The sequence below is a fragment of the Suricata suricatta genome, chromosome 10 (genome assembly GCF_006229205.1).
Source record: "Suricata suricatta isolate VVHF042 chromosome 10, meerkat_22Aug2017_6uvM2_HiC, whole genome shotgun sequence".
In the NCBI taxonomy this organism is placed as follows: Eukaryota; Metazoa; Chordata; class Mammalia; order Carnivora; family Herpestidae; genus Suricata; species Suricata suricatta.
Genome location: NC_043709.1, coordinates 8,428,721 through 8,446,119, shown reverse-complemented (window position 1 = coordinate 8,446,119; position 17,399 = coordinate 8,428,721).

The following is a 17,399-nucleotide window of genomic DNA, read 5'->3' as shown; positions in this document are numbered from 1 at the left end:
AGATAGCAAGTCTGGGTGGGGGTCAAAGATACAGTTTGTTTAATATTAGCTCAATCCCCGCGGCCAAACGCTGCCCTGCCACTAAGTTGCTATGCAACTTTGCCACATCCTTTCCTTCCTGGGCCTCAGTTCCCTCTGGGGTAAGGTGGGAGGGGACTCCCAGTCCTGCCAGGGCCCCAGGGCCACTGAGATGTCAAGAAGTTACAAGGAGAGGAGAAGTGCCTGGGTGGCTCAGTTGGTTAAGTATCCTACTTCCGCTCAGGTCATGATCCCACCGCTCATTTAGTGGGTTCCAGGCCCATGTTGGGCTCTGTGCTGACAGCTCAGAGCCTGGACCCTGCTTTGGATTCTGTGTCTCCCTCTCTGTCTGCCCCTTCCCAGCTCAGCTCTGTCTCTCTCTCAAAAAAAGATAATAAAACATAAAAAAAAAAGTTACAGGGGTGAGATTGGTAGATTCAGGGGAGGACTTGGGTGGCTCTCAGCAAGCCGACCCCCCTCCCCTGGCCAACTTGTACCTAGCAGAGAACTCCCTAGCAGGGAGGGAGTCAGATGGTGGGGAGTCCCAGAGGCAGAATGGGTGGAGCCCAGACTCTTGGGACTCTTCTGTACAGTGAGATCTTGAATAAGTCCCTTCTCTGCTGGGGGGCGGGGCTTAGGGTCCCCCTGTGCGCAGCAGGTGGGTAATGGTACCAAGCACCGGGGCGGGGCTTGGGGGTTGGTTTCTGGCTCCCAAGGGAATGGGGAGGGTTCTGTCCCCTCCAGCCTCAGCTTTTTAATTCTAATTACATCTCCATTAAAATGCAAATTTCTAAGGAACACAAGATTGGAAGCCGTGTTGTCATGGCAACTAGAGTCTGGGGGTGGGGAGAGGGGAGCTGGTCTCCATCTCCAGATCCTGACCAAGCTGGTACCTGCCTGGAGGCCCTCCTTCCCTCCTCTTCCCCACAGCTTGGGGGTCTCCTCTGCTGAGGCTGGGTCTTCATGGTAGAGGAGCTGGGTGACCACATAAATCATTTCCCCTTATTGGCCTCAGTTTCCCCATCTGTGAACGGGGTATAACAAAGGCTTCTCTCGCAAGGTGAATCCTGAGGATTCAGTAAATTACTGTGTAGGAGACGCAGGGAGAGGCGTCTGCCCTCTAGATGCAGTTCCAGGGTACTTGATGAGGGTTCTGGACCCTCCCCCACGTGGCTCTAGGTGCGTCCTGCCCTGAAGTTCTAGCATCTGCTCCATCCGTGGACGGGAAGCTGAAAGATGGTGTGAGTGTGACCTTCAAGTGCTGTGTAGGCTCAGTTCTTCAGGCTGATCCTTCCTTGATACTAATCCTGTAGCCCCGTGACTTGATGCCTTTCTTTTCTTGCAAGGGAGATAGGGATATCTAAACAAGGAGGGGGGTGTGTGGATCTTTCTGCCCTGATTGGATCTGAAAATAAGGGACAATAAAGAAGGGAAGGAAAAGAGAGTTGGCAAAAGAAGCAGGAAGGGATGAATGTATGGAGGAGGAAGGTGTTTCTCTTTTTGCCTCTGCTGCTAAGAAGCTCAAATTGAAATGTGTGATGATTGTACTAATGTGATAAATGCCATTGGTTACATTATTATCTTTCACTGCTGTGTTATTCAGCTGTAATAAGTGTTCGTTTTAACTTTCTAGTACATTTAGCTCCCGTCTGTTCCCTAAATTATTTCTGATCTCTTATTGTACTTTTTAAGAAATCCTCTTTAGAAATAGCTGGGAATATAAATTATAAATTAACAATTATGATGGAGAGACAGAGGATGAGCATGGGTTGTTCTGTGCAAGCCTTTCAGCCCCCAAGCCTCTGGGTGATTGTGGTCTTATGCTAAGTGCCAGGAGGGGAAGGGTGGGGGCGGAGAGGGGTCTGATGATTGATTTTTGAGTTGTTCACACTAGGCTGGGGATAACCCATCCCAGCAAGAACAGAGGTGGGGCTGAAGGGGATGGCCTTGGAGGGGCCTGTTATTGAACAAGCTGGTGGCTCAGTTCCCGGAAGAGGCCAGAGGCGGTGCATTAATTCTCTCCCAGATCATGACGGGAAAGCACTCTGTGTTCACATCATCTGCCCCCTTGCCCACCGCAGCTTCCCTTGCAATTAGGCAGGGCCAGCAGTGGCCCATGAAATGTTGGTGGAGGGCATGAGGCCACCTTGGGCCTGGCCTGGCTCATGAAAGCATCCCTTCCAATCTCCAGCTCATTTTTCTTGCTCCCGTGACCTTGGTGCAGTGTGTCGTGAGTGGCCGGGCACTATCCAGTTAGACTACGGCACATATAAGCAATAACTATTGTTCTGTTAGAGCTCTGAGATCTGGTGGCCTATTTGTTACAGCAGCATAGTCTATGGTATCCTGACAAATGCACCTCCTGGTTCCTCTCCTAAGAGTCTCCCCAGGACCCCCCTCCCTGCAGGAGGTTGGGCTGAGGCTCTGGGATGACCTGTGTCTGTAAGGGGCATGCCCAGGAGCAGAATAAGGAAGAGCAGACTTTGTCCCCGCTTCCTTGTGAAAACCCCGGTCCCCGAGGGCTGGGCTTAAAGGATGCAGAGGACCATCTACTTCCAAGGCCAAGAGTTTGAGGCCTATGGGTGTGCTGAGTGCTGAGCCTTCAGCCAGGCTCCTGGCGCTTTGTCAACCACAGAGAAGGAAACCTGAGGGTCCTAAGATGGCTTGGGGGGGGCGGTGGTGCATAGAGAGGAACAAGGGTCAGAGACTGGGGCTTTTGTCCCACCCCTGTTGTCCTTGCTGGCAGCCCAGGACAGTCAGCCCCTTTGGGCCTCCTTTGCCAACCCAGAGAAGGCATGAAAATGTCTGAATCTGTTCACCCCACACAGGCGGAGTTGAGGGTGCAGGGGGACAGGGGCTGGGCAGGCGGTGGGCACTTCTGTAGACCTCAGAGCCCCTGAGAGGCCACAGCTAGGTGAGGAGCCCTGGCCCAGGAGTCAGGATGCGGCTGGAGGGGAACGACAGGATGTCCGAGGAAGAAGCGAAGTTAGAGACTGTACTCAAGAGGGGCCAGTTCAATCCATCCCACCCCAGCTGGTCCAGCCCAGCCTATGCTCCCCGAGTCTGATCTGTGCCTGCGCCGTGCTGGTCTGTAGAGACACAGAGAAGAATTCCTCTGTCTCCAGTGTCAAGGAGTCTGGTGGGAAGATTGGCCAACAGTGACCCTGAGTTGGTGTGATGGGGGCTGGCAGGCAGGAGGGAGAGAGGAGGGAGGCAGGAGGACAGGACTGTGGAGCTCAGTGCAAAATAAAAATGAGGGACCTCTTGTTCAAAAATTATTAAGACAACAACAGCCAAGCGTTAAACCAAGCACGCAGCTTTTCTGTGTGCGGGAGGGGGGACCTGTGTGACTGCACGGGTCACACTCCAGTGATGTCTCACCCCGTGGCATGGGGAGCCTTGGAGCTTCAGCTGGGCTGGATAACCGCGCCCCCCCACCCCCCCCACACACTTAACATGGTGGCTTCCAGCTCAGCCTGTGGGGGGCTACATGATCTGCTTCAGAGCCAGCTGGGACCAGAGGCCAGAGACTTACTCTTGCCTGTGCCTCAGTTTCCTAATCTGCAAAATGGAAAGCATAATAGCACCCACCTTCAAGGACTGTTGTGGGGATTCTGCAGGCTTATGCTCCGGTTAGGTTTTGAGTCTTCGGCCTGGGGCAGTAATCATGCCACAGATTTAAATGACAGTCACCACCCATCTGCCTCCCGTGCCCTTTCATGCAGCTTTTCTCCACAGCGCTTCGCGCTTTCTGGCTACCCAACATTTTACTTCTTATTCTTGTATGTTGTCGGTCCTCCCAATCACAATGGAAGGACTGAGGGGCTTCTATATATCCTGTTCTCGCCTGTAGCTGCAGAGCCTCCAATGGTTTCCGCCACGTAGCAGGTGCATGCCGGATGTTTGTTGAGCGAATGAATGAATGTCAAGCCATTTGTTTTAGGTAAATAATAATTATGGAGCACCTCCTCTGAGCCAAAGATCTTCAGGGAATTCAGCCTGAGTGAGGTTTGAGGCACGAAGCAAAGCAGCGGGGTGGCAGTGTGCGTGAAGGGTGGGCTAGCCAGCAGGGGCATGTGGGGGCGGGGACCCGAAGTGGCCACAGACTCCAGGACAGGGAGAGGGACTGAAAGGCTCTGTTGGGAGGTTGGTTGTCTGGCTGTAACCTTTCCCAGGGAGCTCGCTCTTTAGTGGGAGGAGAGTTCCCTAGCAGGATAGCCCTCACATTTGGGAAGTTCTCCCTTAAGTTGGGGTGTCTGTCAGCTTCTGTGCCCAAGTTCATGTCCCAGAATTGCCCAGAGGGAGACACAACCTGGTCTGAGGACGGTGTACCTTGGCAGCCTCGCACCAAGAAGGAGTCCTAGAATGGTCACCCTTTGCTGGGGCGCTGGCAGAGTGGACACCAGCAGGAGATGTCCTAGAGGATCCTGGCAGCTGAACTCAACTCCTCTCCTGAGAAATGGGAATGAGGAGGACTGACTGGTGAATCCACTGACCACTGGTTGGGCCATTCGAGACTCGATAGCTTCCCTGTGAGCTCAGTCCTCCCCAGGCTCTCCACGGCCTCCTGGGCAGGTCCTCTGGCTCCTGCTTGTCCCACAGACCTCTCCGCCCCCCCTTGTCCCAAATGGAACTGGCTCTCCTCCACCAAGTCTGCTCCTTCCTTCCTTTCCTGCCTCACCCCTGCAGGAGACTGGGCTGCCATTCTCCCCCTTTTCTTTACCCCACATGAGAGGAGTCATCCGTCCTGTAGATTCAAACTTCAATATCACCCTCAGACTCTCCCCTCTTTTCACCCCAAGACCATGCTCCCAGCCCTCCCAACACCAGCTTCCCTCTGCCACCAGGCTTGTCCCCCTCAGATATCTCCTGGAGGCAGGAGTTGCTGGGAGGCCCAGGTGGGGAGCAGACAGTGGAGGGTAGATTTTCTGCCCAGCTGGTGGTCCACGTGGCCTTTGGGGCCTCTGCTGCCTCATCTGCCCCTGGGCTGGTAACACCCCTCCTTCCCCATACAGACCAACAGTGCTCGGAGGCCCATGCTTTCTGCATAGATAGGCTCACAAGCCCATCAGTCCCGGGATTAGGGGGCTAGCGTGTGACCCCACCCTAGGTCTGGTCCCAGAATCACCCCTTCTTCTGACTCTGCCCTCCCTTCTCTGCCAGATGACTCCCTCCTGTGTCTTCCCAGGCCCGCTTGCTCCAGTGCCTCCCACCTTCCCAGACTCTCCTCGGGGGAGGGAGCAGAATGTGGCGGTGAAGGGCATGACTTTGGAGCCAACTGCCTGGGTTCAAATCCTGGCTTCCTCATCTATGGGCTGTGTGACCTTGGACAAATTACCTAAACTCTCTGTGCCTTAGTTTCCTCATCATACATTGTGCTTAACAATAATGCCAACCCTGTATGTTGCCGTGAAGGTTAAGCAAACACTTTCTAAGTGCTTTGTGAATGCAGCTCTCATGTTTTCTGTGCCCACTCATTTACAGAGCGCTTTTCCAGTTAACATCTGGTCCTCACACTTAATCTGTGACACAGGTGTCAGACCCATTTGAGAAATATGGAAAATGCGATCTCCACAGACACAGTGCAGTGGAGAGGCTGGGACTTGGGGGTCAGACCTGGCTGTGAGTTCAAGTCATGTCATTTCCTATGTGTTTTCGGTGGGGGGGAGCTCCTCTTTTTGACCCTGTTTCCTGATCTTTATTATTTTTTAAATGTTTATTTATTTTGAGACAGAGAGAGAGAGAGAGAGAGAGAGAGAGAGAGAGAGAGAGAGAGAGACTATGAGCGGGGGAGGGGCAGAGAGGGAGGGAGACCAAATCTGAAGCAGGCTCCAGGCTCAAAACTGTCAGCACAGAGCCCAATGTGGGGCTCGAACCCACGAACTGTGAGATCATGACCTGAGCCAAAATTAGATGCTTAACCAACTGAGCCACCCAGGCGCCCCATGTTTTCTGAACCTTAGATCCAGGGTTATAAGCCTTACTTTGCAAGATTTTGAGAACCTATCATTTCCACCCTGCGTGACCTTTGGCCAGGTTACTTACTTGTCTCTCAGTGGTTTAGTCTCCACATCTGGAAAATGGGTCTAGTGCTGTTGGGAAAATGAAATGAGTTAATGTGTAAAAGTACTTAGAACAGTACCTAGCATGTAACAGAGATTGTGTTCGCTACTGGTAGGATGATTACTATTCGTTGAAGAAATTTGCACATATGCAGAAGATTTCCCAAACATTTCCAAAAGGTTCATTAATTGTGTGTCAGCATTCTTGGTTTAGACACCCTCCCAAGGGTTCCTTGTCAAAGGTAGGTGTGTGTGTGTGTGTGTGTGTGTGTGTGTGTGTGTGTGTGTTTGTGTTAGAGACCCAGAGGGGGCTTGTGGGCAGGGGCTTTAAGCCAGACAGCACTACTGAGGCCTGGTCACCCCTCTTACCTATCTTGTGGCCTTGGGCAAGTCACCTTCCTCTCCTTTGAACCTTTATTTCCTCTTTCGCAAAATGCAGAAGGTAAAACTGTGAGGTTAAAGTTAAGTCAGATAAAGTGTCTGACAAGAAAAGACTCTCAAGAGATGATCACAATAATTATGATACTCCAGTACATGGCAATCCAGAACCAATTCTCTGGCTGTGTATATGAGGACTGTCTTTGAAAATACCAGGGCAGGGGGCTTTCCCCTCTGCCCCTTGCTTCCTCCAAGGAAATTGACTCCCTGATCTCTGCCCAGCATACTGCTTGTCCTAAAGCCCATGTCTGATGGATTCTCTGCGTGGAAAGTAGGGGGCACATCAGTCCTAAAGGAAACTGGGACCCTGGCTGCTTCTTCCTTCTCTGAAACAAGAAAGGAAATCCTCTCTCCCTCTTGGGAATTACTGAACATTTCCTCAGACTCCAGCTCAAATCTCCTCAGAGACTCAAATGAATTAAAGATGTAATTAAATTAGGAGTTTTTCATTATTTGAAGGCTGGGATCCTCTAGCAGGTGGGGTGATGGAGGAGGGGGGGCGGGGCCATCTTTCTGCCAGGGCCCAAAGATTATCTCTTGGGGGGGGGTGGCCAAGGCAGGGCCTGGGGGCCTAGGAGAGAGAGCTGGCCTCTTCCCTGCTTGTTCCCACTCAGAAGGAGCTCCCTGAAGTCTCAGGCAGCTTCAGGATGCCCCCTGTCTCTTTGGACAACTTAACACACAGGTTATCTTTCAGCCTCAGTGTTCTCATCTGCAAAATGAAGCCAAGTGGGGAGGGAAGATTTTATTAAATTGTCTTTAGGGTTGCCTTAGGTAGTAAGTTTCTATCTAAGAAATTGGAGACCTCTCCCTTTGAAGACTTGCAACATAGTGCTTGCTCACCGAGTAAGTGGCAGCCTTTCCCACCAGTCCTAGGGTGGTTAGCCAGGCATGTCTTAGGCTCAGCTCCCTCATATAAAAGGAAAGGGAACAAAGTCAATGGGAAGCTAGCTGCTGGGGATACTGAGATGCGTGTCATACTTCTGCCCTGCAGTGTCCAGTGGGGAAGCAGGGGAGTTGGGTCTATAAGGAGAAAGTGGGGGAAAGAAAGGCACTCCAGGTGGGGAGGAAGAGCATGTGCAAAGGCTTGGAAGCAGGAGGCAGTGTTGGGATGGAGCAAGGGTAACTGGAACATTGGGGGTGGGGCAGGTGTGTGCCAGGAAATGAGGCTCTTGAGCCTGGCACGGGACAGGGAAAGAGAAGGTTAGAGCTCTTCCACGTTCCCAGAGGAAAACAGAAACTTCAACATTGTCAGAAATGTGATGTAGCTGTGAGGAGTCCATGAAACAGCCGTGCACCCTAAGAAACGGAAGTCACGGCTGTTTGTTCTGACAGTGTGAAAACTCACAGCCTTTTCACCAGGATGGGTAATGAAAACACAGGAGAACTAGAAATGCTTTTGTTCAAATCTGCTGAGGATGTGACTCCCAGCCTGCCCAGTTTCCGCCCTCTGGCCTGGATTCCTTTGTGCGTGTCAACACTTCTCCAGATTTGCAGACATCTCACTCTGCCTCGGTTCCTTGGTTTGTCAGCCATCTTCGTTTCTGTTCTTGGTCACTGTGGTTATTTGAGAGTGATGTCAAAGAAACTGCTCTCCTCCCTGAAAACCTCTGGCTGGGGCCACCGCTTTCAGAGTCCTTCTCTTTCGTCTACTTCTCCCGTTTCCTGTCCACCACCACGCCTCCCTCCAACCCTACTGGGTGGCTGGGAGAGAACACAGTCTAGGCTGGGGAGAGGAGACGGGCGGTTCAGCACCACGGACAGAGACACATGACAGCTCAGTAGGAGGTGACTCTTTGGGCTTTTGTCGGGTTGGGTAGGTGGCCTTGACCTCTGACTCAGAAGGTGGGGTGCAGGGAGCTAGTCTGGGGGGCTGAGGTTGTCAGAGTAGCTCCCTCCGGGCCCAGAGATGATTTTTCCAAAGGAACTCTCTCTTTCCTTTGTTCCCAAGTGCCTTGACCACCCTGTTCCCTGTCCTCCCCTGGCACACACACCAGGTTCCATTTCTTCCTTGCTCTGCAGGCCTGGGCTGTGCTCTCTCTCCCTCCCTGCCCCACTCTTCCTTCTCCAACCCCCAGCCTGCCTGCCCCTGAGCGCTCAGCCCCACCACCCCAGGCCCTCACCCTTGGCTCCTGGGGGAGTTCCTGGTCTGGCAGTCATGGGAGGATCTGGTGGGGCTCATCTACTAGCGCACGATGTGACCTTGGGCAAGTGGTCCCGCCCCTCTTGACCTCCTGGCTTCAAAAGGGGCTGTTTGGACCGTGACATTTCTGAGCTTGGAGCCAAACCCCATGGTCAGCTCTTGGCAGCCACTGCCCCGGTGGGGAGAGCCATAGGCAAGGGCTGGATGTGTGCTGACTGCTGCAGGAGAACACAGACAGACTGGGAGGGCCTGGGAGGGAGAGGTGGGGGCTCCAATGGTGTTTGTGTGTGTGCTGGGGAGGGGAGGCGAGGGTGGAGGGAGAAACGCAGAGGAGCTGCTGGACTAGAACAGAAGAACCCCTTAGACTGTATATTTAGCTCATCGAGGTATATAAACAGAAACCTGGAGCGGACTCAATGCTCCCCCCCCAAGCGTGAGTCATCAGTGCTGCTGCAGCTAAAGTTAGGCTCCAATCACAGGCTCTCTCCCCTCTCCCCCTCCCCTTTCCCCTCTCCCCCTCCCCTCTCCCCTCTTTCCTCCCTTCTTCCGTCTTTCCTCCCCTCTCCCTTCTTCTCCTCCCCTCTTCTCTCTCTCCTTCCCACTCCTCCCTCCCCTCCCCCCTCTTCCCCTCCCTTCTCTTCCTCACTCCATCCCCTCACTGCCTCCTTATCTACTTATCACTTCTCCTCACCTCTCCCCTCCCACCTTTCTCCCTAAATCTCTCCCAGATGCTTTAAACTCCATCTCTCCCAGATCTGCCCTTCCCCTTGTGCCCTCTCCCTCTTTTCCTTGATTCCCCCTCCCATTTTTACTCTTCTCTTTTTTTCTTCTGTATCTCTCACACTTCAGGATGCCTTTCCCTCTTCCTGAGTGCATCTGAGAAAGGGTGCTTTGAGCTTGCCTTTGTGTTTGTTTGAACCTAGTGATAACAACAGGCATGTATCTGTCTGTACTCGAGAGGAGGTGTGCCTGGTCTGTGTGAATTCGTGTCTTGGTGTGAGGGTGTATTTAACAAAAATGATATCTGTTTGGGTGTACGTGTGAGGGTGTCTGTGGTGTTTGTGAATCTGTGTGAATGTGTCATTTTGTGTGTCTGTGTGAGCGCATGTATGGGAATGTGAAGATTGTGTATCAGTGTCTGTGTTTCTTCTCTTTTGGGGGAAAGGCAGCTCTGTGCCCCAGAAGGAAATACTCCAGGTTAAGCGGTGGAGAGCCCCTTCCTCAGTTTCCTCTGGGGGGTTGGGAGGCTGGGGGGTCTCTGGCCCCCAAAGACTGCTAGCAAGGCAGCTGTGGGCCATCAAGAGAGGGGCCGGTGGGCCCTGCCACTTTCTGCTGTGTGACCTTGGGCCAGTCTCTTGGCCTCTCTGGGTCATGCTTCTGCATCTGCCAGAGGAGCACGATGACCCTGCTCACCTCGCTAGGCTGGGGGCGGTGAGCAAGGGAATCCTGTGTGCAGAGGTGCAGGGGGATGCTGGTGAGGACATGCTGGTCATAGTCAAGGCCTCTCCGTTAGGTGTATGCTTTTCAGTCTCAGTGGGGTTCATGACACTTTCCCGACTGTATTTATAATTTATACTGATGTTCAGACAGAACTGGAGGCTGGATACCCCCCAATGGGAGCGTTCCCCCATCTTAATTACTGGATGTCCACTCCCACCTTCAAGACACATCTTGAAAGCTGCTCTCTGCAGGAAGTCTCCCCAGATCTCGGCTGAGGTGTGGATCTGCCTCCTTTATTCCTCTGTGGGCCCCATACTCTCACCGTGGTCTGTGACTCCGCCTTCAACATGGGGATTCCTAGAAAGAATTTACAAAAGGGAATAGTGCGGTGTATGTGTGAGTGTGTGTGCCCTGGGGATGGTGCAGGGGAGGGAAGATGAGAGATGGGCCACAGGGCTGAGCAGGTACTGAGAGACTGGCTGGGCTGTTTTAGCCCAGGTTTTGCTCACCCAGAACGGAGAAGTGTGTGGGTCCTCAGTGGAGTCGGTGGGCCCAGACTTTGCATCGGGGACCAAGGAGTGGGCTGAGAAAGCATCTGTCCTTTGGCCCCGGGGTGGGTGGGGACTGGTGAACAGCACTCACCTGGTGCATTCTCTCTGTCAGGGCAGCCAGGGTGATCTGCTACCTCTTTAAGTGACCCCAACGTTCTCATTCCCCATCGGTCTCCCCTGCTTTACTTTTCTCTGTAGATTAATCCTTATCTGATGTCCTATGTATTTCATGTATTTATCTTATGTATTTTCTGGCTCACTCACTCCAACATGAGCTCCATGAGGGTAAGGGCTTCATTTTATTGACTGCTTGTACCCCTGGGGCCTAGAACTATGCCTGACACACAGTTGGGGCTCAGAAGGAAGGAGCTGCTGAATAGACAGAGATGCCTTGTCATATCCTCCTATGTGATATACATTCATTCATTCATTGGTTCATTCATTCATTCATTCATTAAGCAGACCTCTGATACCCACATTGTGGCCCACTCTTTGCCTGGCTCCCAGCCTGGCAGGGGCAGAGCAGAGAGGCAGGCCATCAAGACCGGGTGTGAGTGAAGGACCCCCTGACCCGGCCTGGTGTGATCCCAGAAGAGGAGATGTCTGAGCTGAGCTTGAGGATTTGGAGGCGCTCTCTCAATGGAGACATTTGATTATGGCTCTTTCAACACCCCCTCCCCCAAGGCTACTGCCAAACAGAGGGCAGGGCTGGGGCTTATTCTCTAAAAGCCAGAGTTGGCATAGGCACAGAGTAGGCCTCAGGGCTGGGAACCACCTCTCTGGTCCTTCCTGGGGGTCTAGGAGGGGGTGGATACCAGTTTTAACAAAGATCAAAACCCGAAAGGGACCATAGCCCTGTTGGTGGAATTTCAGGCCCTCTGGGAGGCTGAGGAGCCAAGTACCCTGCCCCTGGGCAGAGGCAGCCTGCTCCCTAAAATGCCCATCCTGAGCCACCAGGGGTCAGAAGGTTGCAGGGTACTGGCCAAGGCCAAGCTGGGCCAGCCTCTCCAGCCCAGAGCTGGCTCCCACCCTCACAACCCCCACTCATCTCTCCTTGATGGTGACATTGAAGGTGGCTTCCTGAGGCTGGATGCTGGGGTGCCAGCCTTTGTCCAGTCGAGGATAAAAGGAAGATGCTTCCTCTATTATTCTTTTTCCAAGCAGCAGGAACCGCAGCGAGGGAGAGGGTGTGAGAGACACACACGCACAGAGCATGAGGACAGGGAGTGGGACAGACAAACAGGGAGCCAGACGCACCAGGAGACGGGGAGTTGCAGAGAGGGAGAAATGAGGGGGGTAGTGATGGAGGAAGAAAGATGGAGAAAGTCAGAGAAAGGAGGAGACAGAGAAACAGCCGAGGAGGAAGGGACCCGCCAGGAGGAACAGGAAGAAGGAGAAAGACACCCACAGAGGGAGAGGGAAGAAAGCAGGGGGCAGGGGTGCCCCCCCCAGCTGTGCTGATTTCTCCCCATTCCTCCCAAGTCTCACCCATCAGGCTCCCTTCATGTCTCTATATCCCCGGTCCCCTGTCTTCTGCTTTCACGCCTCCCTGATTCGCTGTCTCTCCCTCTCAGTGCTTTTTTCATCCCGGCCACATCTGCCTTCCCAGGCTGGGGAGTTTCTGGGGGCCAGGCTGGGGGAGACATCAAGCACCAACCATCCACTCAGGGAAGGACCAGAAACCAGGGCCTTCCCTTGTTCCCTCCTTTCTACTCTCCCTCCCTCCTTAGGCTTCTAAGTCCTGCTCCTCTGGCCTCTGAAACATCCCTCAAAATCTGTCTCGTCCCTCCTGTGAGCAGTACAGCCTGGGCTGGTGCAGGCCTCGGGGTCTCATGTCGCCCTCCACATTCAGCCCACACAGCACCCAGGCAGGGCCTCTACAAACCTGACCTTGCCCCTCCCCATTCACACCTCCCTCATCCTGGCATTCAGAGGCAGGGCCCAGCCACATGGGACTTCCTGTTGCTCCCACCGCAAGCCTTGCACCTTCATATCCCTAGGCCTTTGCTGGTGCTGTTATGCATGCCTGGAATGGCCTTCCTGCAATGCTTTGGCTGAGGAGTTCTTACCTGCACACTCCCCACCATCCCTCAAGCCTTCGCACAGTCAAGGTCACTGGGGCGACTGTGTGAGGCCTTCTCCCACCCTCATGTGCCAGAAACAATGGTTTCCTCTTCTATTCCACTTAACCTGGGATGTCTGAACATGGCTGTCCCCCACTGGGCTGGGTTTTGTGATTGCTGTATGTCCAACACCCAGCACACAGTAGGTGGTCAATAAATGTCACCGAGTCACCCTCTGGGGTAACCCATGGCATGCCCCATCACCTCTCATGGCCTCCATTTCCTCATCAGTAAGATGGATCTGGAAATGGAAATGACTGCTCAGGACACTGGCATTCAAGAAGTGCACTCAGCAAATATTGAACACCTACTGCGTGCCAGGTTGTGCATGACGGACGTTGTGAGCAGGAAAGAGATGCCATGCCACTGGTCAAGCACCAGTCAGATGTGGGGGGGGGCTTCTGGTGCCTCTGTCTGGGGTTGGGGTCCGGGCGGCTTGCGGCTGACATTCTTTCTGTCTGCATTCAAGCTGGAATAAACCCAGTGCTGCTCCTGCGCTTGCTGGTTGGAGGCTGCTCGGGTATTAAGAGCCCTTTCCAGGTGCACTCAGACTTGATTCTTCAAACCCCATCCAGAACCTTCTAGAGCATCAGTGGCCTTCTTTGGCTGAGAGTCAGGGACCTCCCACCTGGTAGGAAGCTGAGGATCCTGTGATCTGTCCCTTCTCCCTCCTGTCCCAGCCTCCTTCCTGGACAGGTGGGAGAAGGATCTCTGTCTCTGTCTCTGTCTCTGATACACACACACACACACACACACACACACACACACACACATACTCACTCTGGCATGGAATCCTGCTTCTGCAGCTCATTAGCTGTGTGACCCTGGATAATTTACTTACTTTCTCTGGATTTTCCTTCTTCCATCTACAAAATGAGCTTCATGATACCTCCTGCCCAGAACTGTTGCCAAGGCTAAGTGAGCTAATGGGGTAAATGGGCACCTTTCAGTGGGGAGGGGCCATCCCCCTGCTCCTTATCTAGGTAAAACGCCACCACCTCACTCTTCCTGCCTGGCAGGAGTCCTGGGGCCACGGTGACCCTGGGGAGGGCGGGGGATGCTAGTGTCCTCTGGGGCCTCTCTGGCTTTGACCTTTGCCTCTGCCAGCTTAGTCCAGTTGGGGGATGGGTTGGCTGGTCCCAGGGCTGGTTGTCCATGTCGACTCTGTTCTGCATAGCCACACACCAGACACACACTTGCACGAGGCCCGTGGGCATCTAGCTGACTTTCCGGGGGTCCTGCAGAGGGAGGGGACCAGGGCTACAGCCATGCAAGCTACTCACATCGGGGTCCTCCATGCTTCTCTGGGAGTGCTCCCCCAGACTCCCCCTCCATGTGATCCCACCTCTTCCATTTTGCTGTCTCTCCTCTCCCTTCACTCTCCACACTTTCTCTCCAAATCTTCCTCTACCAATTCAGCCTCAACCCCTGGACTGGGCTGGGAGGCCACCCTGGCCTCTAGGAACCCATTCTTCTGTGTCCTCTTGGTCCACCCTCCAAATCCCTCCCTGTTTCACCCACAATCAGTATTTCTGGGCCTTTCATCTCATAACATGCTCTGGCCCTGTCACAGGCCTGGTACCCAGCAGATGCTTAATAAAGGCTTTTGGAATGTTGAGGTTCATTTTCTGCCATTGGTTTTCTCCTATCACAGTGGGCTGCTCCTGGGGCCTGATTTTTAGGTGTTCAGGATGCTGCTTGGTGCTGAGAGCAGTCCCTTCCTGTGCCCCACAAGGCATGTGCTCTAAAGGGGTGCAGGGCCGCCTATGTGAGGGTATCATAGGCCAGCTTCTGCTCTGGGAGGTGGGGGCCGCTCTGCCAGTGTGGAATCCTGGAAACTTTAACTCTTAGGGTTCCTGACTCTCAGAACCCAGAATCCTAGGTAAGAGCAGAGATTCTGAGCCAGACGCCCTGAATTCAAATAGCAGCTCTGCCATTTATGAGCTGTGTGATCTTGAGCAGTTACCTAACTCCTCTGTGCCAACGGCTCCTCATCCGTAAAGCAGCAGTGATGGTTTACGAGATCATGGAAAGGATTAAATGTGTTAGCGTTTGTCGAGGGCTCAAACAGGGGCCTGGCGCAGATCAGTGCTTTGCGTTTGAGAAATAAATTGGTGTGGATTCCGAGGATATCAGAATCTTTGTCTCTGTGTGTTTAGGATCTTTAGTCCTGAAGGGGCTCCGTCTTGTGTCCCAGAGCAGGAATTCTGCCCCAGTTTCCTTCAGCCCCAGCTTGCTCATCACCATTAATAGATTCTCCTTACCCTTCTAGCCACTTCGACTGCTAGAAAGTTCTCCTGGGGACAGGAGGGAGCCTGGGCCGCTCTGGGAGGAGTGAGTGGGGGGCCTGGTTGGGCTTTGGTCCCTGGGGGAGGGATAGGGAGCCTGGGGCGGCTTTCAGCTCAGGTGGGTGAACTAAGGGGACCCCGGGCCAGGGTCCACCTCACTTCCCTCCTGGCAGGGCCTCGTTCCCAGGGCACGGCAGGGTCTAATGAGCGTGCGCGGCTGCTGCAGCCTTCTGCAAATACCAGGCACAATATAAATAGCAATAATGAATAAATGAAGCTCCCGCCGCCGCCACAGAAGGCCTCTGGGAGGGACTGTCGCAGCCTTGCCTCCTGCTGAGACCTGGAGTTGCAATCCAACCCCCAGTAGGTTCAAGGGTCGCCTCCGTAGCCCCACTACTTCTGTGACCTTCAGCAGCCTCCCTGTGCGGAGCCCACCCCTGCGCTGAGGGCAGAAGAAAGGAAGCTTAGGCGATGAAAGCAGAAAGTATTTAGGGTGAACATCAAGCAGAACTTCTTGCCAGGGTGGATGCCTGAGGGTGGCCGGGGAGCGGGTAAGGGGGACTGAGTCCTGCTAGGATGAGGAGCACATTAGAATCACGGAAGGAGGTGAATTTCTGCTTACATAGGAAAAAAAACTTTGAATAATCAGAGATGCTTAGAGAGCAAAGCAGAAGCCCAGAGAAGTGGTGAGGTCGGCGTCACTCCAGGCATGCAAGCAGGGGACGGGCGGCCGCTTCGGGAGGCTGGGGCTGAAAAGACACAGTCCTGAGAATTCACTCTCTGGCGGCTTCTCAATGTTCCATCCAGTCTTTTGAACTTGATGAAAAGGTTGCCAGAGGACAATGGAGAGAAAGTGAGCAATGTTTGGTAGTTTCTCCCAGACTTCCTGTCTGATTGTTGTCAGGCTCCTGGGCCTGGGGATTTCTAGTGGAGCCACAGCTGGTCAGGCCATGGAGTGCCCGCCCCCTGCCCCAGCCACCTTATTTCTACCTCCTGCCTTTGCTTGCATCCTTTCTTCCTCCTCAAGGCCATTTCTCCACCCATCACCTCTCCTCTTACCTCCCCATCCCACAGGAGCATCTAAGGCCCAGAGCAGCCCCTTGCCTCCGGTGAGGCTGTCCGTTGAAAACTCCTGATCTGAAGCCCACTCGGTTCTCAGATAAATCCACCCCACAAATGGACACCTTCTGGCCTGCTCACTCCGTTATTAGGAGGCACCTGCTAGCCTAGGTGTGCTTTCTCTGTGGTCTGGTGACAAAGGTTTGTCTTGTCTCCCTGGACAGATGAAAGGGTAGGAAGGGTTGAATATTTGTTGAGCACCTACTCTCTGCCAGGCATCTTGCTAAACCCTTTACAGACTGTTCTCATCCTGCAAAGTGTGAACTTTTGTTTCCATTTCACAGTTGAGGAATCTGAGGCTCAGAGATTTTAAGAGGCTTGCCAGAGGTCCTCGGTCAGGAAGCCACAGAACCGGGATCAAACCTGAGTGCCTCTTCCTCCATAGCTCTGCCCATCTGCAAGACCAAGTGGCCCCGGGGCAGGCCACCGTGTCCGTGTCCGCTACACCCCCTCTCTCAGCCCCAGCCCAGGGCAGACACCAGTTCCCTCCCTGCATCCCCATTTTCCAAGGAGAAGAGGTAGGGGTGGAGAGGGCTGAGCTGAGAGCGTCTCACCCCTCGGGCTCCTGTGGCCCAGGCTGCCCAGGGAAAGTAGAGAGGCTAGGGGCATTTGCAGTTGGAGAAAGAAGTGTCTGTTCTACTTAGGGGCCCTCTAAGAAGCCTTCCTGGAGGAGGTGGCCTTTCAGTCAAGCCCTGAAGGATGGAAGGAAGCAGGGATGTGGATGAGAAGCTGGGAAGCGAGAGCCACCTTTGGAGTTGAATCGCAGCCTGCTCTACCATTTAAGAGCTGGTGGCTTCAGATGGGCAGCGCCTCTCTTGGGCAATGGGGGCGGTGACCCGCCCCCCCCCCCCTCAGTCTCACAGTATCTCGGTGAGAATCCTAAGTGTTACGTGGCCCAGCAGGCACCTGGGACACAAGGGTGGTCAGTAATGGGGTCCCTCCCTTTTTACGCATGACGCAGCCCCCACGATAGGACCCTCCCCCGGGCACGACCCTGAATTTTAAGGGGGTGGCCGCCAGGCTTGGGGCTCCCTGCCCTCCGGGGAGGGGTGGGAGCTCACCGAGTCGCCGCCGGGAGTCTGTCTGTCGCCTCCACGCCTCCCCCCCCTCCAGCGTCCCGCGCCTGCAGCTTTCCCCGAAGACATTTGGTGTCAGTATAAGGACGGCTTTGCCTCGCACGCGGCGCGGCTCGGTCTCGCCGCCGCCGCCGCCGCACGTCC